This window comes from Schistocerca nitens, chromosome 8, assembly GCF_023898315.1.
Source record: "Schistocerca nitens isolate TAMUIC-IGC-003100 chromosome 8, iqSchNite1.1, whole genome shotgun sequence".
Lineage (NCBI taxonomy): Eukaryota > Metazoa > Arthropoda > Insecta > Orthoptera > Acrididae > Schistocerca > Schistocerca nitens.
The window spans coordinates 61032908-61059422 of record NC_064621.1 but is presented as its reverse complement, the minus strand read 5'-3'; the positions used below and the strand labels follow the sequence as shown (position 1 = coordinate 61059422).

The 26515-nt window shown below is 41.0% G+C and overlaps 1 protein-coding gene across 3 annotated transcripts in view; it reads right to left on the bottom strand.

Moving 5' to 3' along the window:
- LOC126198433 (phospholipid-transporting ATPase ID) overlaps positions 1-26515 on the bottom strand; it is an 896650-nt gene that overhangs the window by 320294 nt on the left and 549841 nt on the right. The window lies entirely within an intron of this gene.

Below are 26515 nucleotides of genomic sequence, written 5' to 3'. Positions count from 1 at the left end.
GTAATGACAATTCCCTTCTTTTACCTCCATGATGATCACAGCACGCTATTGTATTTACTTTTTATGATTAAGGGGCTCCGGAACGCCCTATACTTGCAATGTTAAAATAACGCTTATAAATTACATCTTTCCTCACAAAGTATTTGAGGTAGGAAGTTGAATTTTTACAGATTATTTATTGGAATATGGGCTACGACTTAACACAGGGATTTTACAAAATTTTAGTTCAGTTATTAAAGATGATTTTTTTTCATTTGTAATGAAAATTCACAACATTTTTTTGCAATTTTTTATTTATATATTCAAAAATATACAGTTTTTTGGAAAAAGGCTGTGTTAAATTATGCAGAAGGTACTGTGTAACATTTACTGAAAGTTTGAAACAAATATGTTTGGAAGATCCTTAGAAAACATGTAATTAGTATGAGAAAATAAAAGTTTTGGGAATCGAGCGACAAAGATTGGATTAACTTTTTAGTGCATTCCAGGTCCATAGGATGGATTATCTTCATCCTCTGCAAACTCCTCCTCCAGCTTCCTCTTGTTCCTCCTCCTGTTTACTCTTGCTTGTATTTCTAGACTCTTTACAGCCCTGTCTGCAGCCCGAATGCGTTCCTTGTCTAAAGCAAGCATCGCTCGTACCATGTTAGAACCTATCTTCATTCCCATATTTCTAAATACCTTTGGCTTTCCAACATTTCTCCTTTTCTTAAAAGCCTTCAGAGGATTTCTAATAACTTTACTTTTACTCATTGTTATACTTCAACAAAACAGAGACTCAAGAAACAGAATTAATTACGAATATTTTCGAGATAACGACAGAGTAAATAAACATGAAACAATCGACAATCACACCAGCGATATATATTGAACCATCACAGGTTAGCCACAACACATACTTTATCTCACATCACTAAAATGTACCTGATGAACACGGACGTTAATAATAACACCATTTGACAGCAGTCTAACAGCGCCACAGTGGGTCACGCCCATGTAGAACACATTTCAAAAAAAATTTTAAAATAGTTGTAGTCTTCGGAATTGAATAAATTATATATCTATTAAAAGGTAATAGTCTGCAGATTCAGAAAACGCAAAAAAGTAAAAATTGAACTTTTCATGATTTTGAGCCTTTCCGGAGCCCCTTAAAAGATGTCGATGGCTAAAAGGACAGTGCCCTATCCGGAGTCTAGTTCAAATTACCTCCTCCCGACAACGAGGTCGGGAGGAAGAGGTCCAAGCACAGGAAAGAGCTTTCACGTCCTGCAATTTATTATTGGGAAGTGTCGACCAATGTGCGTGCCATAAAAGAGCAACACGACGACATAAAACACTCTGCAGATCGGCGATGGGAATCATGCGAATGGCTGGCTGAAGAAGAGAGATTGCAGCCTTGGCCGCTATATCTGCCGCCTCATTTCCACAGATACCAACATGTCCTGGGATCCAGAGGAACGCCACAGAGACGCCCACCCATGTGGAGCAAGTGGAGGCAGTCCACAGCAGCACGTCGTGTCGCACAGTTGGCGAATTTCGAGATGGCAGGGTTAGAGGGCAACGCGTCTGCATTAAATTTGGCGTGAAACTTACGAAAACCTTTACAGAGACACACCAAATGACGCAGGACGCCTGCGGTGATGAGTCGTTAAGCCATACTCGGTGTTACGAATGGTTCACACGGTTTAAAATTGGCCAGACGGAAGTTAAAGATGACCCTCGTTCGACGTCTACCGACAACGCTCATGCAGGAACGTCAACAAAATTGTGCGTGCCAATCGAAGACTGACTGTCGGAGAAATTGCAGAAGAATGTACATTTCAGTTGGATCATGTCACGAAATTATGACACACCATCTTTAAAGCATCGTGTTGGAGCCAATTTCGTCCCGTGGCTCACGAGTCAAGACCAGAAAGTCCTTTGCCTCGCAATCTATGAAGAGCTCCTCGATCGTGCAAATAAGAACGGCATGTTTCTTAAGAGAATCATACGTGGTGATGAGACGTTGATCTACGGTTATGATGTTGAGACCACAGTTCAATCTTCACAATGGGTCGGGGAAAGTTGTCGACTAATCAGAAAATCTGTGGTACGTGCCGCAACTGCTGTTTTGAGGAAATTGCAAAAAACTCCCAGAAAGCATTCTTATTTGATATCCTTATACTATCAGTTTAATAAGTCACGGTTGCAAAATACTAACGCGAATTCTTTACAGACGAATGGAAAAACTGGTAGAAGCCGACCTCGGGGAAGATCAGTTTCGATTCCATACAAATACGGGAACACGCGAGGCAATACTGACATTACGACTTATCTTAGAAGCTAGACTAACAAGGGAACCTCCCCGTCGCACCCCCCTCAGATTTAGTTATAAGTTGGCACAGTGGACAGGCCTTGAAAAACTGAACACAGATCAATCGAGAAAACAGGAAGAAGCTGTGTTGAACTATGGAAAAAAATAAGCAAAATATACAAACTGAGTAGTCCATGCGCAAGATAGGTAACATCAAGGATGTCAGTTCAGGAGCGGTGTGGTCCCGTGGTTAGCGTGAGTAACTGCGGAACGAGAAGTCCTTGGTTTAAGTCTTCCCTCGAGTGAAAAGTTCACTTTATTTATTTTCGCAAAGTTATGATCTGTCCGTTGGTTCATTGATGTCTCTGTTCACTGTAATAAGTTTAGTGTCTGTGTTTTGCGACCGCACCGCAAAACCGTGCGATTAGTAGACGAAAGGACATGCCTCTCCAATGGGAACCGAAAACATTTGATCGTAAGGTCAGAGGTCAACCGATTCCTCCACGGGAAAACACGTCTGATATATTCTATACGACACTGGTGACGGCGTGTGCGTCACATGACAGGAATATGTTGTCGACACACCTAACTTGTACACTTGGCGAATGGGTAAAAAGATTCTTCTAGGTTTTCTTGTGGATGTGATAATCACTCCCAAAAAAGTTATGGAAACATAAGAGTTTGTCACATAAACTGCAAGAAATGAATGCAACAGTTTCACAGTCGCACAGTTTTCCCTGTGCTCTGTCAAAACATATGTTTTTAACGTTTTCCAATTTTTTCCGTGTGTAGACCCTCAAACCCTGCATATGTCCAAGCAAATCTGAATATGTTCTGGAATTTTGGAGAGCGAAGTTGATTATGTGTGGGTACCTGAACTTTGATAATTGACACACGTTAATTGTCTGAAAAAAAAAGTTAAACTGTTTACTCGAGGGAAGACTTGAACTAAGGACCTCTCGAACCACAGTTGAGAGGGGACCAAGGCGCTCCTGAGCTCACAGTATCCTTGATGTTGCCTATGTTGCGCATGCACTACTCAGTTTGTATATTTTGCTATTTTTTTCATAGTTCCACAAAACTTCTTCCTGTTTTCTCGATTGACCTGTGTTCAGTTTTTCAAGGCCTATTAACTGTGCCAACTTATAACTAAATCTGAGGGGGGTGCGATGGGGAGGTTCCCTTGTAAGAAAGGGCAAATCTACGTTTCTAGCATTTGTAGACTTAGAGAAAGCTTTTCACAATTTTGACTGGAATACTCTCTTTCAAATTATGAAGGTGGCAGGGGTAAAATACAGGGAGCGAAAAGCTATTTACAATTTGTACAGAAAGCAGATGGCAGTTACAAGAGTCCAGGGACATGAAAGGGAAGCAGTGGTTGGGAAGGGAGTGAGACAGGGTTGTATATCCCCGATGCTATTCAATCTGTATATTGAGCAAGCAGTAAACGAAACAAAAGAAAAATTCGGAGTAGGTATTAAAACCCATGGAGAAGAAACAAAAACTTTAAGGTTCGCCGATGACATAACGGAATGGACAATGTCTTGAAAGGAGGATAAAGATGAACATCAACAAAAGCAAAACGAGGATAATGGAATGTAGTCGAATTAAATCGGGTGATGCTGAGGAATTAGATTAGGAAATGAGACACTTAAGGTAGTAAAGGAGTTTTGCTATTTAGGGAGCAAAATAACTGATGATGGTCGAAGTAGAGATGATATAAAATGTAGACTGGCAATGGGAAGGAAAGAGTTTCTGAAGAAGAGAAATTTGTTAACATCAAGTATAGATTTAAGTGTCAGGAAGTCGTTTCTCAAACTATCTGTATGGAGTGTAGCCATGTATGGAAGTGAAACATGGACGATAAATAGTTTATACAAGAAGAGAATAGAAGCTTTCGAAATGTGGTGCTACAAAAGAAGGCTGAAGATTAAATGGGTAGATCACATAACTAATGAGAAGGTATTGAACAGGATTGGGGAGAAGAGGACAAATTTAAGAAAAATAGCATAGTCAAGGGAAAACACACTAAACAAGAAGATTACATATTGGATAACCACAGTGACTGCACAGAAGCGATGGAAAAAACAGATGCCTATAAATATCTAGGATACAGACAAAAAATAGGAATAGATAATACAAATATTAAAGAAGAACTAAAAGAAAAATATAGACAAAGACTAACAAAAATACTGAAAACAGAATTGACAGCAAGAAACAAGACGAAAGCTATAAATACTTACGCTATACCAATATTGACCTACTCATTTGGAGTAGTGCAATGGAGTAACACAGACCTAGAACCACTCAATACACTTACACGATCACAATGCCACAAATATAGAATACATCACATACATTCAGCAACAGAAAGATTCACACTAAGCAGAAAGGAGGAAGGGGATTTATCGACATAAAAAACCTACATTATGGACAGGTAGACAATTTAAGAAAATTCTTTATAGAACGAGCAGAAACTAGCAAAATACACAAAGCAATCACTCATATAAATACATCGGCTACACCACTACAATTTCATAACCACCTCTACAACCCTTTAGATCACATAACATCAACAGATACGAAGAAAGTAAATTGGAAAAAGAAAACACTACATGGCAAGCACCCGTATCATTTAACACAGCCACACATCGATCAAGACGCATCCAACAGATGGCTAAGAAAAGGCAATATATACAGTGAAACGAAAGGATTCATGATTGCAATACAGGATCAAACAATAAACACCAGATATTACAGCAAGCATATTATTAAAGATCCCAATACCACAACAGATAAATGCAGACTTTGCAAACAACAAATAGAAACAGTAGATCACATCACAAGCGGATGTACAATACTAGCAAATACAGAATACCCCAGAAGACATGACAATGTAGCAAAAATAATACATCAACAGCTTGCCTAACAACATAAACTTATAAAACAACACGTTCCCACATACAAGTATGCACCACAAAATGCACTGGAGAATGATGAATACAAATTACAGCTTTTTCGTGTTGTGTTCTTTAGCTACTTTGGAGAAGTCATAAAAATCATCATCGTTCATCATAGTGGTTAGAAAACGAGTTTTGCTATTGGCTTTACACAAAACTTTCACAAGAGCCAAAGGAATTTCATATTTTTCTAGTCTTTTTCTGTCACAGGTTAAGTATGAGTGTCCAGAGACGACATACTTGTGGTGAACATCGTCAAAGAAATCATTACAGACCAAGTATATCCACAGGAATAATACCATTGATTTTTTTTAACCGCAGCTGTTGTCAGACCACGTTATTAACTTTTTTCTGGACAATTTTACTTTTAATCCTTCTTAACGCACAGCTCACTATTTCGTTGCCTCCCCTGCCACTCATGCCCTCGTCCCAAAGAAACATAAAACCTCTGTTATTATCTGCCATATGCAATCCCAAATTGTAGCAAGAAAGTTGACGTAAATAATATATTTGGCAGTGTGACAATGTTGGCAAAGAGAAACCCTGCTGTAAATCTATGGATACTGTATACGCATCACTTGTAGTGGTGGTAGAATGTACATGATCAAGCTTCGTCTCTTCTCTAGCTTTTTCAGCGCGTCTATGATGAAATTCTACCGAAGTACAATGTCCAGCTCTATTGGTTGAGTCATTCAACATTTTAATTTTAAGCAGATAATATGTGTTACATGTATCTTTCCTTGGGCGGTGAAATCTCAGTTTGGGAAAGTGTTCTTTCAGTACTTTTTTGTAGTGCAAATATCTAACATTTGTGTTTGCATAAAGCGTAACAAAAGCCTCATACATTCTGCTATAATGTAAATCTTGGTTTTAAAATAGAAGGGAGCTTCTAGCCCTTGTGTAATGGCTTTCGTCCTTGGGGAAACTTTTGATGTGTTCAACAACGCGTTTTACATCAGCAGCTGTATATTTCCTTTCTTTGTTTTTATTTCCACAGCGCTCCATGTAGGTAACATCCCCAGTTTTTTTTTTTTTTTTTGCTTTTACCAAGGTTCCCACTCTTCGCCCGGTAATTTTACGTATTTCCAGAAAGTTTTTTTTGCAAACTTGAAAATGTCCGCCTCCGTAATCAGGAACTGTATAAAAAACACTAGCCTGTCTATGACTCTCCTAAAGTTCTTCGTAAGAACCATCACGCCTTCTTTTAATATTGCATACACTTACGTTTCCCATCAAATAAGAGTTTTGCTTAACATTATCAACTAGCTCGTAGAATTGATTGAATATGTTTAATTTGTGCTCCAATGCAATGTGTCTACACGCGGCACCGGCATGAAACCTACAAACAAACAAACAAACACGGTAATTAGAGGCATTAAATAATTTGTGACTGCCACGAATAGCCTGTGTGTTTGCTACTCTGCACAGTTAGTAGGTCTACTATAGTCTAGAAACCAAGTCAAACGTAACCTAACGTGGTCTGCATAATCTAAACATAGGTTAGCTTAAAACGCCACAGAAAAATTATAATCGACCGAAGTTCTTCAAAATTGCGTTAGTCCTAAGGCGTTAAAGTTATCATATACACTTACCTCATCAGGTGGAGGTTGTTGTAGAGGTACAGTAACTTTCTTATTATTCTCACATGGTTTCCCCTCGGCTCTTAGCTTCTTATTTATTTGGGAAACACTAGCTTCATCCCTTTTCCGACTTTTTCTTGTTTCATCCATCACAGAAACCACAATAGTAAACACAACAGACAGGACTAATCACTGCAACTTGAACACAGTCGAATCTCAAACTAAAAACAACAGCACGGGCACATAGCCTGGATTTTCTTTCAGAACAGCACCTGGAGCATTCTGGTTGCAATGTTTTAAACCACTTCCATACTGATTACTAGATAGCCCCGTTTTTATCGACGAACGTTAGGCACATAGATCACATTTTGACAATAAAACGAAATTTATTTTTGGCACTTGGACCGAATTTTATAATTAGTCGACAGTTCTCCAAGACCACAAAAAGGTAGTCAGGTCAAATGTCAAAGCCACGCTGATAGTTTTCTTTGACTTTGAAGGATTAATTCATCATGAATTCCTGCCACAGGGTGAAACTGTTAATCGACAATACTATCGGGACGTGTTGCGACGTCTGCGAGAAATGTGAGAAGGAAACGGCCTGAAATGTGGCGAGACAATTCATGGGTCTTGCATCACAACACACCCGCACATTCATACCCGCTGGAGCGTGACTACTGCACAAAAAAATCACTCTGCTGCCTCGTCTTCCGTACTCTCCAGAGCTGGCACCTGCAGACTTTTTTTTAATTTCCAAAGGAGAAAACCCCGTTGAAAGGACGAAGATTTGCAACGATAGACGAGATAAAAGAAAATTAGCAAACGGCGCTTCGCACGATCCAGCAAGAGCCGTACCAAGACTGCTCCCGGAACTGGAAACTGGGTTGGCAGCCGTGTATCAACTGTGGAGGAGAGTATTTCGAAGCTGACCAACCACAATGAGTATAAGGTAACCGTAGAAAAATTTTGCGGACAAAGTTCCGGAATTTTTTGAACAGACGTCGTAACAAATAACATTGCGAGACCTTCCATCTACATTTGCTTCGAAGGAGTGGTTTTAGTGGCCAATCGCCGATGCCTACGACTTCGACGCTCTGTAGCGTCGTTGCATGACGTTCCAGAGACGGGTTCCCATCCTCTGTTTCCCAACGCACCATCTACAACACCTCCAAGTTAGTCTCAACTTTTCTGGGTCACGCTATATACTCGGCAAACTACTATACTTGCGATACCACTATCCCTTCCCTCCATTGCCGTTCCCTGTACGTGAAAAGGATTTTTGTCGCTCAATTAACGAATGGAGTTTTCAATTTCTCTGATTTTCACGTGATGGTCATTACGTTAGATGTACGAGGGAGGAAATAATACGCTGCCCGAAACTTATTTTGGAACAAACGCTGTGATTCACAAAGCCTCTCTTGTTGCGCTTGCCATTGCAGTTTGCGGAGCATCTCCGTAACAACCCCGCGCCGACTAAAAAATAAAACCGCCCCTCGAAATATTTTGAGACTGACACGGAATTGGCTCTTGTTAATGAACATGAGGAGGACTGCCCGTCAAAGAAACCGCTGGAAACACATGCGTTAATCGGTTGCTATAATTTGTCTGCGCATGCTCGTCTCTCGCATGCTCTGTCCCGAGTACTTCGTTGCGTCTTCAGATGAGGCCTGGTTCAGTCATGCACCATTATGCATCGGAAAATTCCCATCAGTACTTCGAAGAGCCGTTGAATAATATCAGGACTGGCAAAAATGGAAATGAGCGTACGACATCGTTGGCCGGGAGGCCCCATCCGGGTAAGTTCGGCGGCCAAGTGCAAGTCTTATTTCAGTCGACGCCATACAGGGCGAGTTACGCGCCGGTGATCAGGATAAAATGATGACAACCAACACCCAGTCCCCCGAGCGGAGAAAATCTCCAATCCGCATTGCGTGGGAGGCGAGCACGTTACCACCCAGATAAGCAGGCGGACATCAGGACTGGTGTTTGGTGCGCAATGTCTCGTGTCCGCAAAGTAATAGGAATCTTTCGTCATTACTTAATTCTAACTGTTATATCCAGAAACTGTTTAATCTGTAAGTGGAGAATAGTAGGCTATATGCCGGCACTGGGTTTCACCCTTCCCCTTACCTTCAGTTATAACAACACAAACCCCACACTACACTTAACAGCAGACAGAACAGCCAGCTACGCGACACAGATGCCCATTGGCACTACTTAACAGAACGGGTGAATGCAATGACAATACACCTCCACTAAGACCTTTCCCAGACAGGATCACGCGCATTCCCACAATGTGGGGCTACTTTGAATTTCGACCGTGGAAACTTGAGCCTATTCACTCTGAACTGTTATTCTGTTTTGCTTTCCAGCTCAAGCGCTGCGAACCAGCTGGTGACGGTGTACCGACTGTTACCGTGGTAGTTTTTCCGCTCCAGTGAACGGATCTCGGAAACTTTCTGAATGAAGTTAGGCTGCTACGGTACAATAAGTTTTTTCGGTGCACTGACAAGTTTAACCCTTTCTCGTGGTTCCAAGAAAGGTTAGCATCTCTTATTTAGACTGGTTTTAGTACTCTAACGGTGCAGTAAATTGATCCGCGTCTGCCAATCAATGTTTCCTCGTTATTCTTCGGAGTAGCACCTCACGTCGATCCTGGTTTATGCCGGAACTGACATAAGCCAACGAGTATCAGCGTACGAGCAACCTATGTGACAGGTCGGTATATATTATCATTTCAATAATCGTATCATACTGACAAGTACTTCAAATCTTTGAAGTGTTTCGCGTATGCCACTGCAAACATCAGAAACTATCTGAGATATGGCAGTAATTGAAAAGCGGAGCTACCACTAACGTAAACATCTTATTGCTAAAAATCACAGGGTAAATGTTACCCTTGTCTTCGCGTTATATTGGTCATCGGCAATTAAGTGTTCTGCTTTGTTCTGCTTTTAACTTTCCTACTCGATGGTAATGAGAAGGCAGCGAATAGCGTCAACCAACATACGTGCAAAGTTTTGGACTAATGGTAAATTTCTTTGATAAATATTTTAGAATAATCCCCATATTTCTTTGAGAAAGATCCTTGACTTGGTGCAAAAGTGGGTATTACACTATCATAAAATATTTCGTCTTATTTCCTTGAAAATGGCTGGCTTCTAATAACAGAAGAACGAAGTGGTACGAACTGAAAAAAAGAAAAATGGTTCAAATGGCTCTGAGCACTATGGGACTTAACATCTGTGGTCAGCAGTCCCCTAGAACTTAGAACTACTTAAACCTAACTAACCTAAGGACATCACGCACATCCATGCCCGAGACAGGATTCGAACCTGCGACCGTAGCGATCGCGCGGTTCCAGACTGAAGCGCCTAGAACCGCTCGGCCACACCGGCCGGCGATACCAATTGAGAAATTGATATTTTTAATGCTGTTAGTTTCATAGTTCCCAGTCACTACATAGAGAGCACTGAACAGATTAAGAACAGGAGTCGCAAAATGCAAAGTAAATATGTTTAAGTGGGGCTACTCTGAAGATGATCTGTGTGAATGTGGAGAAACACAAACGATTGAACATTTGTCATGTACCCATGGATGTTGTCTGCACAGCAGGAGATCTTTTTGTGCGGTGACAAGGCTATTGAAGCTGCAGGTTTTTTTAACGAGGGTTCACTTTATATTATACCAATACATTTGAGAAAACAACTTTATCAAACAAATAAATTTGATAGTGTAATACCAACATAAGGAAAGCTGGAGTTGCAGTTCAGTGTTAAGTACACTACCTCCACGCAGTTCACGCTTACATACGCAGTCTTCTCTGAACGTCAACGTTTCGCACTGTGACTAACTGCATAGTGTTGTATCCTATGTGGCGATTATCAGCGCCACAGAACAATAGCGTAGCGTTCATGGACTATGCTCGCTATCTCTTGTTCTCTTCCGTTCCCTCTGGTGTAAAGGCTTGTTCGCTTCCAATCGCTCCGCTGTAAACAAAGGTATCGCGCACCAACACAGCATGGAGCCGGTCGCGGCCGGACTCCACGACGCCACTCAATTCCGGGAACGAGACGAAGCGACTTTTCTTTCAAGATTACCCCTCTGACTGCTTTCTGAGTCCTCAGACTTTTGGGTCGTTTGATGCGGTTCGCCACGGATTCCTGTGCCAATCTTTTTATCTCATAGTAGCACTTGCAACCTACGTCCTCAATTATTTGATCGATATTGGAACGCCGGCCGCTGGTGGCCGAGCGGTTCTAGGCGCTTCAGCCTGGAACCGCGCGTCCGCTACGGTCGCAGGTTCTAATCCTTCCTCGGGCATGGATGTGTGTTATGTCCTTAGGCTGGTTAGGTTTAAGTAGTTCTCAGTTCTAGGGGACTGATGACCTCAGATGTTAAGTCCCGTAGTTCTCAGAGTCATTTGAACCATTTTTTGAAATTGGGTGCATGAGCTATTAAGCTGATTGTGCGATAATTTTCGCACGTCTTGGCTCTTGCAATCTTGGGAATTGTGTGGATGATGTTTTCCGAAAGTCTCATACATTCCACACGTCAACGTGAATAATTGTTTTGTAGCCAATCCCCCAGACTTGAGAAATCCCGATGGAGTGTTATCCATCCCTTCTGTCTTGTTTGGTTTTAAATCTTCCAAACTTCTAAATTCTGTTCTAATACTGGATCCCCTATCGACTCCTGTTTCTCCTACCAGGTCATCAGTAAGGCCCTGAATGTACTGTTCCTACCTGCCAGCTCTCTCCTCTGTATTTAACAGTGGAATTCCCATGTTACCACCAATCATCCTAATTTCACCGAAGATTGTTTCGACTTTTCTAATGCTGGATCAGTCCTTCCGACAGTCAATTCCTTCTCGATTTCTTCACATTTTTCATTTTGCCATTTCACCTTACCTTCCTTGCACTTCCTATTTAATTCATCCCTATGTGCTTTGCATTTGTGCGTTCCCGAGTTTCCCTGAACATTTTCGTACTTTCTTCTTTTGTCAATGAACTAAAGCATTTCTTCTGTCATCCATGGTTTCTTCGTAGTTACTTTCCTTGTACCCACGTTTTTCTCTCCAACTTCTGCGATGCCCTATTTTTAAATGTCCGTTCCATTTCAAATGAATTGCCTATTGCGCTATTCATTAGTGCAGTACCTACGGCTTCAGAGAAGTTCAAGCGTCTCTCTTCATTCCTTAGTACTTCCGCATTCCACTTCTTTGCGCATTGTCTCTTCCTGGCTACTCTCAAACTCCAGCATATTCTTCATCATAACCTCACTACGGAAGATCCTATAATCCAGCTGAACGAAGTACCCTGGGAACGTCGAGAATGAGACGGGCCACGCAGAGAGACATCATACATGAAGTGCAGAAATAGATGAACGAAGGAAGTAAAGAAAACAACTTTTGCATATTTTTCTTCGTCCATTTTATATGGCGCGAGGAAGGCTAAGATACTAATTTTCCATTAGCACATGGTGAGTAATAATGAATGGTGGTGGTGGTGGTGGTAGTGGTGATTTCCCTGCGGACGGGGCAACGCTGCAGAGGAGATACGGTTGTACAGCTGAAGCCTTTATATAAACGCGGCCTCTCGCAGAACTTCTGAACTTCTAAACTACAACTAGGGAGTCCACGAACGACCGCATTGGCAGGTTGTGCCAGGGCGACCAATAATTCAAGTCAACCGTTTATTATTAAACTCCCAATGGGTTATACGATTACGTTAAAATTGCAACAGAAGGGGGCGATTATTTCCGCCTGACTGCCAAACCCGTTCTTCTTTTCGATATCTCTAACTGCTTATGATATGTGAGAGAGATTATCAATACTTCTCTTTCACTCTATTACTTGTGCAGGGAATCAGAAGTCAGTCCACTAAAGACAATCTATTTTCTTAACATTGGAAATACGTATATATTTCGTCTCAAGTTTAATGTAAATTCGATACGTTCCCACGTACGACATAACGTGCACCAAAAGCAAACTCACAGCGACTTCTAGTTTTACACTGAATACTATTCGAATTTTGAGCAGTATCTTACTTAATGTCGAAAAATTTCAATAACTATGATCATTAACGAAATGATAGGCAGTTAATCGTGAATCTGACGAATATGGCTGTGAGATGCGAGAGAATCAATGGTTTTCACCGAGGAGTTTCCTTACAAATAGTTCTATAAAACAAACATTCACCAGCTTAAAATGTATTTCTTTTGTTGATAAACCGGTATTACAAGTCCTCCAACTGTATGCAACGCGCGCGAAATCCACGTCAAAAACAAGATTGATCCGTTTATAAAATTTACATTTCCTTTAAGTTATTGTGCAACATGCACCATAATTTCTGCTTTTCTAGCTGGTCTTTTTAGCACATTCCTATCATCACCGAATCTGTGGAGAACGTCCTCATTTCTTGTCTTACCAAGCCACTTATTCTGTAACATATTTTAAACGTCCATGATTCACTTCCACAGAATGCTGTGTCATTAATGTAATTTCCGCTGCTCCTTCAAAACACTTTCGTGTATCTCTCTTTACTCTCAATGCATATAGTTTAACCTCCAGTCCGTTCAACATAATCCATTCAACAGATCCTGTGATTCTTCCTCAGTATGGGTGAATGTGTCATCAACGAATCATATATCACTGGTATATTTTCACTCTTAATTTTAAACCCCACTTGCAACACAAAGTTGAGTAACTTCTGGAAATACAAGTCCACTTTCTGTATACATTATTTAAATGAACTCATTTCCGCTTTGGGTTCTAACTGTTTTCATTTAGCTATTAACAATTTCGGTTTTTTGTGTCACTGTAAAGTATCTCGAAAGATGTAATACACTGTTCCAAGAAAAACATAGGAGAACAACAGTATGTACGATGAATTTGCAGTCTTAAACTTAACATATTTGCAAGATTCTGTATCATATTACGGACAACAAAATTGGGAAATAGTCGGCACACCAATGTACTGGTAGTCCTGGAGAGAACAATATTTATTCAAATGGAATTACGAACGGTGCAATGAATTATGACTTTTATGATTCTTGAAAGACGTACGAAAAAATGTACAGAACAAACATTTATCATTCAACGTAATTGTATTTAAAAACAATATCGATTTATTATGTATATCAGTCTTTGTTCTGTGTTAAAAATATTAGTAACCGTGAAATAGTCAAATGATTTTATATAATTACTTACTCTGGTCTTAATGATAGATAATAATAGACGTGAGAGACAACACTTACATATGTTTTTATTTGTCTTTATGTATCTTTAGCACCCCTACACGTTAGAAAATTAATGACATTTTTTCAGCGTAACAGAACGCGCAATATAGCGCGAGCCTATGAATAATTGTTGTCGGCCATTTGCGCGGCCGCCACGTCTTATCTGAATATTGCCAATATAAAACGGCACAGAGCCGCGGGAATAATTACAAAGTTTGCATTTTAATTATATGATCTAACTTCAGTGTCATTTTAATTTATCTCCAGAGGTTAATTGTAGCTTTCATTAAATTCTTGTGGTTGCAGCATCTTTTATCTCACAGAAATTAACTTCCTCCGAAATGATCAGTGATAAATATGCCACACAATAATATTTCTCTAAGCGAACCCATGACATTTAAGCAGTATTAATTTCAAAGAAATCGCAGTGCAAAAAGAATCTGGGATGTTTTGCAAACAGACGAGCTAATACGGTAGTTCACACCGATTTTTGTGTATTTCATATCGCGCCCATTAAACCTACCAATTATATTTCCATAAAAAAGATTATGTAATTTGCCCGTGATAAGTTTTACTGTCACTTTAGTGTGTGTTGCGTCATTTTATGTATAACTATACGTATGTGCGCCTACAAATCATACAGTTTAATAAACTGCACATGTACAAACAATTAAAGCACACCACTTGACGTACAGAACGGAACACAACATACATATTTAAAAAAAACACCCACAAAAGAAAATCATTTACGTAATCAGGAATGTATACAATGAAATGTGGTGATGTGGAGTTTCTACGTGAAACGAGGGGGTAGGTGCATTTGAACCAGATTCAGAAAGCACACAAACACAAGCGAGTGTACATCTGTACAACACCAGCACCACTGAGGAATTTTTGGACGAACTGCATGGAGTGGAGAAGCGTAAACTGACAGAAATTCATATTCATACAATGAAGTCTTTCACGACCGGATGGTACTGTTGTCGATAATTCTTCCGGGTTATATGGCCGTGGTCCATAGAATTCTTCTATTCCTAACGTTTCGTCCAATACTACGTTGGACATCCTCAGAGGTATGGCCGGTCCTGCTGAGTCCCACCTCTGAGGATGTCCAACGTAGTATTGGACGAAACGTTAGGAATAGAAGAATTCTATGGACCACGGCCATATAACCCGGAAGAATTGTCAACAACAGAAATTCATACTTACAGTGCCTTCAAGAGCAACCGAAAGATATACTCAACGAACAAATTGAGCTTAGAAATAAGAGTTTTAGATTGCTTAAGGCAATAAGTACACACTTCTGGTTGTGTAACCTCTGTTGCGATGTACATGGTCCACTCAAGACTGCACTGTATAAAATTTAGTATCATGATCGATACTGTATTACTGACTAGTTACTGTCTTATACGTAAGTCTTTATCCCCAGGCTGACTGAATTCAACACGTACATAAGTTAGAAAAACGTACACATGTTACTTGTGTCACTGACAACAACAGTTGTCAATTACCATCAAGGGTTACACAGCCCTAGAAGGAAGTCAGTTTACTTTTAACCCGTCCTTGTGCTGTAATATTACATCGAATCTTTTAAGCATGTGAATGTCAACAGGCTGCAGATTTACTGTACATACTTCCACTGGGGAACAATTTCCGGACATTAGGACGGCGCATTCAAGAGTTGTTTTCCTCTGAGCGACGGGCGGGAAATCTCTCCCACCCGTTACTCATCGGCAGGAGATATTTTCCAACGGACAGCATAACCGTGCCCGAAACATGACGCGAAATCGTGGTTTGTAGAACTACATGCAATAAGCACTGTGATCAATCTGCATTAATAAATGAAAAGAGTAAGAAAGAAAGGCTACTTATGAAGGGAGAGCTAGGTCTTGAGTTAAGAATAATAAATTATTATTGTTCTGCGACAAGGTGTTGTGTGATTTGTAGTGTGGGATGTGGCAATCACCTATTTGGCTCAGTTCAAAACCGAACAGGTGCCGTTGCAGTAGCGCTGCCAGCCTGCTAAAAGGCATAGAGCAGTATATAAGAGCAGTCAAATATAAAGGAAACACATGGTAAAAAAAGTAAGTAAGGTGTTTATTATTTCAAATTTAATCGCCATAACGGTTAATACACTTTCCCCATTGAGCGACAAGACGGTCAATGCCTTCATGGAAAAATGTTCGCCGTTGCCGAAGGAACCACGACTGTACCCAGGACCTCTTCGACCGAAGAAAATCGACGACCACGAATGTCTTTCTTCAGGGTTTCTTGAGAAAGAGAGAAAGAGAGAGAGAGAGAGAGAGAGAGAGAGAGAGAGAGAGAGAGAGAGGGCGGGAGGGGGGGAATCGAAGGCGGAAAGACCGGGACTGTGGAAGAAGTGTAACGAGATGGACCCGCCCACATGGTGCCAATGTGCAAAGGAAGCCCTTACACATCCTCCAATAGTCGTGATCTCTCCCCAAACGATTTTCACAGCGCTGAAGAAAGACATTAGTCGCTGTCGTTTTGCTTTGGACGAAGAGTTGCACTCCTAGGTACAATCATGGTTCCGCATGCAATCGCAAACATTTTTCATTAAGGCACTGACCGTCTTGTCTCACTGTGAGGTAAATGTATTAACGGTTATGCCGAAAACTTTTCAAATAATTAACAGTTCACTTACTTTTTTACCATAGGTTTCGTTTCCATCTGACTGTCCCTTATATAAAATGACCAAAAATATCCCGACACCCCCAAAAACACGTTTCTCATATTAGGCGCATTGTACTGCCACCTTCTGACAGGTACTCCATATCAGCGACCTCAGGTGTCAGTAGACATCGTGTGGGAGCAGAATGGGGCGCTCGGCGGAACTCACGGAATTCGAACGTGGTCAGGTGATTGGGTGTCACTTCTGTCATACGTCTGTAATCGAGATTTCCACACTCCTAAGCGTCCACAGGCCCACTGTTTCCGATGTGATAGTGAAGTGGAAATGTGAAGGGACACGTACAGCACAAAAGCGTCCAGGCCGACCTCGTCTGTTGACTGACAGAGACCGCCGACAGTTGAAGAGGGTCGTAATGTGGAATAGGCAGACATCTATCCAGAAAATCACACAGGAATTCCAAACTGCATCGGGATCCACTGCAAGTACTATGACAGACGGGAGGTGAGAAAACTTGGATTTCATGGTCGAGCGGCTGCTTATAAGGCACACATCACGCCGGTAAATGCCGAACGACGCCTTGATTGGTGTAAGGAGCGTAACCTTCGACGATTGGACAGTGGAAAAACGTTGTGCGGAGTGAAGAAAAAAAAAAAAAAAAAAAGTTGTGCGGAGTGAAGAATCATGTTACACAACGTAGCGATCCGATGGCAGGGTGTGGGTATGGCGAAAGCCAGGTGAACGTCATCTGCCAGCGTGTGTAGTGCCAACAGTAAAATTCGGAGGCGGTGGTGTTATTGTGTTGCGTTTTTCAATGTTTTTCAAGGAGGGGCTCGCAGCCCTTATTGTTTTGCGTGGCACTATCACAGCACAGGGCTACATTCATGTTTTAAGCTGCTTCTTGCTTCCCACTGTTGAAGATCAATTCGAGGATGACGATTGCATCTTACAACACTGCACGACCTGTGGCGGAGTGGTTACACGACAATAACATCCCTGTACTGGACTGGCCTGAATCCTACAGAACACCTTCGGGATGTTTTGGTACGCCGACTTCGTGCCAGGTCTCACCGACCGACATCGATACCTCTTCTCCGTGCAGCACTCCGTGAAGAATGGACTGCCATTCCCCAAGAAACCTTCCACCACCTGGTTGAACGTATGCCTGCGAGAGTGGAAGCTGTCACGAAGGCTAAGGGTGGACCAATACCATATTGAATTCCAGCATTACCGATGGATGGCGCCACAAACTTTTAAATCATTTTCAGCAAGGTGTCCGGACATTTTGGATCACATAGTTTATGTAGGAAACGTTCGTTAGTATTGTTAGAGGTTTACGTTAGTATTGTTAGAGGTTTACAGACATAAAAACGCAGTTTGTTCACTAATAAGTAATAACAAATGTCTTACGCCGCCTCACGTTACAGCCACCATAACAAAACATTAGTACAGGTCCAGATTCAATGTTCCTACTTACGACTTAAAAATCATCTGAATTTTCTTTGATTCTTGTCTAGGTGATGAAGCCCTGTGGCGGCCGTATTTCGCAATATTTAATTTGTTTATATTGTTTCCCAACAGCATCAGTTGCCTTGTAACAGTGCTAGAAGTTGTGGGACAGTGTACGAGGGCAATAAAGGAGCGCAGAATGTTACAGCCACTTAGGAAAAGCCAGTAACGCCACATTCTACTGTTTTTCTGGGTATGTCGTGTTGTATGAATGTAGGTGCTCTATGAACCGAAACTGCAACAGCACAATAAAAAGTTACAGGTAAGAGGAAAATGGCGTCATTTACAAAGCAGTTTCATTGTTACCAACGCCATCTTTATGCAAAACAATTTTTTATCCTTACTGTAATATTTAGTCATAAGATTATGTCACTGCACTCTTTTTTAAAATTATCCAGTGACCTTTCGTCCCACAAAAAGTACTAAGGCAAACCTGTAAAAAGATAGGTGAGTCCATGGGCCAAGCAGACAGCCAACAGATGGGTTACTGAACAAAAGGAAGCTTAATTTGGTGTATTAATATTTATAGTCTATTAAATTTTGGATGGTCTTGGTGCCTAATTTGCGCAGTTAGAAAGAGAGAGAGAGAGAGAGAGAGAGAGAGAGAGAGAGAGAGTGTGTACTGGTCGTGGCATCAAGACAAGGAGCAAATTGAATTCTGCAGCCCCGGAGGCAGCTGCGTCGCTTATCGATTGTCCGCAGGCGGCAGCGTTGTGTGCTGTGCGGGCCAGCACGCATTATGAAGCCTAATGGAGCGAGCTCCGCCGATGTGCTCTTGGCCTAGGGGCAGCGACCCCAGCGCCCTGCGTAACACTGCCAAGTCTCGCAATTACTCGACATTAAATGTCTTTCGTATCGCGACTATCAAAATGTTTCACCACTCAACGGTCCAAATTCGTCCTTACGAAACAGCACAGATAACTGGACGGGCCTACGGCTGGTTCACTACAAAGCGGTTAAGTATTTATTTATCTGATACTCGTCTCATGGCGAACCACAAAAAATTAGTAGACGAGTATATATTTTTATTTAGCTATCGATTTCCCAATTTCACAGGTAACTTTCGGGGAATTAAGTGGCATGTTAGGTCAGGAGTCTCGGAAATTGCACGCAATTACAGAGATTACAAGCTGCACTTTATACTAGTTAGTTGTTGGCTGAAGGCCTGTCAAGGGGTGAGCCTGCCAGTAACATTTAGGGCAGGTACAGATGACGTTTATCGCTGGATCAACGGGTTTCAGTTTTATCTTTTTTTTTTCACACCAATTTAACCTGATTGTTAAAACCAATCAAAATAACCGTTTTCTGAAATAACCGATTTCCGGTTTTTTATCACTATTATACTACAATAAATACTGCCTACAGGAAAATTAAAGAGACCTCAAAGAAGGGAAAGCAGAAAGGTGGAAGGAGTATATAGAGGGTCTACACAAGGGCGATGTTCTTGAGGGCAATATTATCGAAATGGAAGAGGATATAGATGAAGATGAAATGGGAGATATTTAACAGAGCACTAATAGACCTGAGTCGAAACAAGGCCTCCGGAGTACACAACATTCCATTAGAACTACTGACAGCCTTGGGAGAGCCAGTCCTGACAAAACTCTACCATCTGGTGAGAAAGATGTACGAGACAAGCGAAATACCCTCAGACTTCAAGAAGAATATAACTCCAATCCCAAAGAAAGCAGGTGTTTACAGATGTGAAAATTACAGAACTATCAGTTTAATACGTCACTGCTGCAAAACACTAACGCGAATTCTTTACAGACGAATGGAAAAACTGGTAGAAGCCGACCTCGGGGAAGATCAGTTTCGATTCCGTAGAAATATGGGAACACGTGAGGCAATACTGACCTTACGACTTATCTTAGAAGAAAGATTAAGAAAAGGTAAACCTACGTTTCTAGCATTTGTAGACCTAGAGAAAGCTTTTGACAATGTTGACTGGAATACTCTCTTTCAAATTCTAAAGGTGGCAGGGGTAAAATACAGGGAGCGAAAGGCTATTTACAATTTGTACAGAAACCAGATGGCAGTTATAAGAGTCGAGGGACATGAAAGGGAAGCAGTGGTTGGGAAAGGAGTGAGACAGGGTTGGAGCCTGTCCACGATGTTATTCAATCTGTATATTGAGCAAGCAGTAAATGAAACAACAGGAAAATTCGGAGTAGGAATTAAAATCAATGGAGAAGAAATAAAAAACTTTGAGGTTCGCCGATGACATTGTAATTCCGTCAGAGACAGCAAAGGACTTGGAAGAGCAGTTTAACGGAATGGACAGTGTCTTGAAAGGAGGGTATAAGATGAACATCGACAAAAGCAAAACGAGGGTAATGGAATGTAGTCGAATTAAGTCGGGTGATGCTGAGGGAATTAGATCAGGAAATGAGACACTTAAAGTAGTAAAGGAGTTTTGCTATTTGGGGAGCAAAATAACTGACGATGGTCGAAGTAAAGAGGATATAAAATGTAGACTGGCAATGGCAAGGAAAGCATTTCTGAAGAAGAGAAATTTGTTAACATAGAGTATAGATTTAAGTGTCAGGAAGTCGTTTCTGAAAGTATTTTTATGGAGTGTAGCCATGTATGGAAGTGAAGCATGGACGATAAATAGTTTGGACAAGAACAGAATAGAAGCTTTCGAAATGTGGTGTTACAGAAGAATGCTGAAGATTGTATGGGTAGATTACATAACTAATGAGGAGGTATTGAATAGGATTGGGGAGAAGGGAAGTTTGTGGCACAACTTTACTAGAAGAAAGGATCCGTTGGTAGGACATGTTCTGAGGCATCGAGGGATCACAAATTTATCATTGGAGGGCAGCGTGGAGGGTAAAAATCGTAGAGGGAGACCAAGAGATGAATACACTAAGCAGATTCAGAAGGATGTAGGTTGCAGTAAGTACTGGGAGTGAAGAAGCTTGCACAGGATAGAATAGCATGGAGAGCTGCATCCAACCAGTCTCAGGACTGAAGACAACAACAACAAAAATATTAGCAACAATCAATTTTCGAATTTCACAGGTAAATTTCGGGGAATTAAGTGGCATGTCAAGTTGGGAACTCGGAAATTGCAGGGAATTACAGAAATTACAAGCTGAAGGCCTGTCCACGGGGATGAGCAAGTCAGTAACATTTCAGGCAAATTCATTGGCCAGCAGTAGGGATGACGGTTATCACTGGAACACCGGGTTTCAGTTGTGTCTTTTTTTCCACGTCAATTTAACCTGATTGTTAAAAGCATTCAAAATAACAGTTTTCTGAAATAACCGATTTCCCGTTTTCTATTGCTATGATACTACAAAAAATTAGAAATCTAACAAAGATTAAACATTTTGACTCTTCCAGTTTCGAGGTACACAGAATCAAAAAATTAAATAGCGAAATAAAAGAAAACTTATTCAGTTTACCGATCGCTGCTTTTCTCGAAAAGTGATAAATGGTTGAATACTACAGAAAATCACTAGTATCCTCCTACTGATTGTAATTTTTTTGAAACTCTACTCAAAAATCATGATGCAATCGGAGGACATACCAATATTCGTGCATTATATATAGTCTTTGTCAAGGGTGAAAACTGAGGTTGAAGGACACTGCTTCTCCTATTAATTTGTCTGGTTTCAATGGCTACAAGCATAGAAAAGGCATATTATACAGGCACAGGCAGCAGATCACCTACTTTCTATTTTTATTGTATCCTATGAATGAATTTTTGTTCGTTTTTAATTTATTACTGTTACCATAATTCCTTTCCTCTTATTATTTCATAGAAATGGGAGATAAATCTATAGTCTTTTAAGCAAATGAAGCATTGTACTTCATTTCTGTATCACTTCGTAAAAATATTTCCAGACTAGGGCTGGCGCCATTCTGCCATGCAACAGATGTCTGGTGACAACGAGAATGTGCCGTATAGACCATGTGGAGACAAGTATTGCGCAATGCACGTATCCACGTATCTTAAGCCATGACACACGGCAACGGGGACATTACTGTTTTATCAATGCTGTACCAATTCTTACGTCATGTCGCTCGTTTCCGCCGGCACTGATACTGAAACAGCACGGATCGCTTTTTCTATTTTCTATAGAACACAATACTTCAAAACCATGGAAATTTTACGAATAAAAATTCCTTCTTTTTTAAAAAGGTTTATTTGGACACGAAAAATATGGCATTGCTGCTATGGCTAATCGATGTTTCGGAGTTCTTACTTAGAACTAAAATACAGATATAGGTTCCAATCGGTCGGTTTTTCTTCACCCTAGGCAGAACCTTCTGTTAACAACTCATCCGACACGGTTCATGAATGATAAAACACCGGGAGTAAGGGGAAGACTCGCCATTACGTCAAAAATAAAATAAATCTAAAATTAATAATAATAATAATATTTATTATTATATAATAAAGAATAGGCCTCCGGTATGTTCTGCCAGTCGTAAAAGGCGACGAAAAGAACGAACCACTAATAGGGCTAAGCCCCCTTTAGTGTGATTAGTTGGTTCAGGACAGAACCAATGAAGCCTCGGACAAGCGCTGTCATGGTCGGGGACGACGCTTGAACCCTATGCCCGTCCACAATGGTAACGACACTGCTAGCCATACGGCAAATGATGTAAATCCAAATAGAGGTGTTTTGCAGGATATGCTGCCTGCAACCACTCTAAAAGGAAAACAAAGACAGAGGATGAGATGGTCACATGAAGTTAACCGACACCTCATGTTCTATTCTTACGAAGCAACAAACTTAGGAACCAACACAACTGGATACAGATCACAAGTATACACAACATTTATTACCAGATACCCAGAATTAAAATTTTTAACAGAACAACGACTAGCTGATCAGATTCGTGTAATAATCAAAAATAACAGGATACCCCAGGCAGAATTAGATAACATCAAACAACAAGTACAACAAATACTGGAACAAAATAATGTGCAAACAGAAGAAGAAGAAGAAAATACAGTAATGGACTCAAACATCCCAGAGCAAACAAAGAACAACACGCATCAATTAAACAATCAGAGGAAAACGAAATCTTAAGACAGCCACCAGAACAAGCACAAATAGAACACGAAGTGACACAAATGTTAGATATAGAAGAAAAATTTCAGCTGACATATATAGAATACAAAGACACAAATACAGACATTAGACCATTCTTGCATAGACCGCCAAATAACCCACAAGTCGAAACAACAATAAAAACTATAAACACAATCATACACAACAAAATAAATGAAAACACAACTATGGAAGACTTACAACTACTGGTTTATGTAGGAGCACTCACTACACTAAATATACACACTAGGCAGAGATCAGAACCAACCAACACACAGAAGAAACCCACAAAACCAGCATGGCAACACAGGCTACAGATCAGAATAAAAAAACTGAGAAAAGTCATCGGACAGCTAACACAATTTATAAGAAATGAAATGTCAGAAAAAAAACGAAAAAGGTTAGGTAAAATCTCAAAACAAGAAGCGATAGAGCAATTAGATGAAAAGAAGCAGAAATTACAAGCATTGGCCAAACGACTTAGGAGATACAAAAAAAGTGAAAACAGAAGGAAACAAAACCAAACATTCAACACAAACCAAAAGAAATTGTACCAGACAATAGATAACACACACATTAAGAAATTTTACCAGACAATAGATAACACACACATTAAAATAAAACACACAGAGCACCAACCAGCCATAGACCAAAAATTCAGGGCATGAAATTAGTTCTCGAGAGACCACACGAAAGGTACGGAAGTGCTATATTTGTGAAACCGAACTTAGACGTATGCTCCTGTGCTCTGACCTGCGAAAAAAATATAGAAATTTGAACTATTGAGCTACCTTCATGTACTGTAACATCCGTGTACAAACCACCCAGTGCGAAGTTCAAATTTACGGAGCCTGGAAATTTCCATTCAAAAAACATTAAAGTTGTACTAGGAGATTTTAACTGTCACGGTCTCGCATGGGGTTATAAAGAGACAAATGACGATGGCGAAATGCTGGAGACCTGGGCAGACCAGGCTAAACTGAAATTGATACATGACCCAAAGTTGCCTGCATCATTTAACAGCGGAAGATGGAAACGAGGATATAATCCAGATAACATCTTGGTCTCCGAACAGGTATCCCTGCAAACTGTAAAACAAATCGAGGACCCAATTCCAAGATCGCAACACAGAGCAATAACTTGCTGCATTACTGCAGTAATCAAATCAGATGTAATGCCCTTTAAGAGACGCTTCAATTTCAAAAAAGCTCATTGGGAACTTTTTACAGAGGACCTTGATAAGGAGATCTTGGAAATTAAACCAGAGATACAATCATATGAAACTTTTATAGACTTCGTCAAGAAAATCTCTCGACGGCGCATACCTAGAGGGTGCCGCACCCAGTATATCGCTGGACTAAATGGCAGCAGCAAGGAAGCTCTGAAAAAGTATGAAGAACTATACAATAAGGACCCCTTCTCAGAGGAAACGATCCAGGCAGGTGAGGCACTGATGTCTGGTATCTCCGAAGCGAGAAAGGAAAAGTGGTGCAACCTCCTACAAGAGACGGACATGAAGCACAGCAGTAGGAAGGCATGGAAACTGGTCAAAAGTCTCAACAACGACCCAACAGAACCACAACCAAATTACAGTGAAGTTACACCCGATCAGATAGCTCACCAACTACTCATGAACGGAAAAACTAAAAGGAAGATCAGGAATGGCAAAATTAAAAGAAAATTGAACGAGGAGATTAGCTTCCTAGCTCGCCCGTTCTTCATTCAGGAGCTACAAGATGCCATCAATGATTTGAAAAACAATAAGGCCGCTGGCCTCGAGGATCTGAGATCTGAGCAAATTAAACATTTTGGACCGGGAGTACAAGCATGGATCCTAGAGCTAATGAATAACTGTATTACAACAATGCAAATTCCTAAACTGTGGAGGAAAGCTCGGGTTATTGCGTTACTAAAACCAGGAAAAGACCCAGCTGAAGCTAAAAATTTCCGGCCTGTATCACTGCTTTGTCATTTATTTAAAGTGCTGGAGCGAATGGTCCTCAAACGCATAGCTGATTATGTGGACAAAGCCCTCATTAACGAACAAGCTGGATTCCGACCAGGAAAATCATGCTGTGGCCAAATTCTTAATCTCACACAGTACATCGAAGACGGCTATCAGAGAGGAGAAGTAACTGGGGTCGCATTCCTGGATCTCAGTGCTGCATATGACACAGTTAACCATAAGTTGCTTACCCAGAAAGTGTATAATGTCACTAAGGACTACACCCTTTCTATGTTCGTGCAATGTCTGCTACAAAACAGACGCTACTATGTAACCTTACAATCTAAAAACAGCCGTTGGAGGACACAGAAAAATGGACTTGCACAGGGTAGTGTCTTGGCTCCAATATTATTTAACATCTATACCAATGATCTTCCCATCAGCCGCCAGACACGAATGTTCGTATATGCTGATGATGCAGCAGTGGCCACACAGGATAAAACCTTTGAACAAGTGGAGGAGAATCTCACAGGAGCCTTAACAGAACTTGCTACCTATTACGACGGCAATAATCTCAAACCAAACCCTAGTAAATCTCAAGTATCCGCCTTCCATCTTAGGAACAAACAAGCCAAACGGAAACTCCGAGTCATGTGGCAAGGGGAAGAGCTGAAACATACAAACAGCCCAAAATACCTGGGAGTAACATTGGACAGAGCACTTACTTTTAAGCAGCACTGTCACAACACTAAAAAAAGGTCTGTGCCAGGAACAACATACTGCGGAAGCTAACAGGTTCATCGTGGGGAGCTCAACCACATGTTTTGCGCACCACGGGTCTGGTGCTGAGTATCTCAGCAGCGGAATATGCGGCGCCAGTTTGGAGGAACTCTGCTCACACTAAGCAAGTTGACGTCGCCGTAAACGAAACTGTACGTATTGCCACAGGATGCCTCAAACCAACTCCCACAGACATCATTTACCCCATCATAGGCGTAGCACCACCCACTATCCGCAGACAAGTAGCCCCCGAGATCGGAAGATCAAAACAAAAGAATGATCCTCGACACCCGATGCATATGCACCGAAAACAACGTGTCCGGCTGAAATCCCGCAGGAGTTTCATTGAAACTACTGAAGAGCTCGCCACCAAGCCCGTCGCAAGGCGGCTATCTCTTTGGGAAGAAATGGTGCCGCACTCCACAATGGAACTACTTGAGGAGGGATCTGCAGGATCTCTACTACCTTTTACAACTTGGAGGTCATT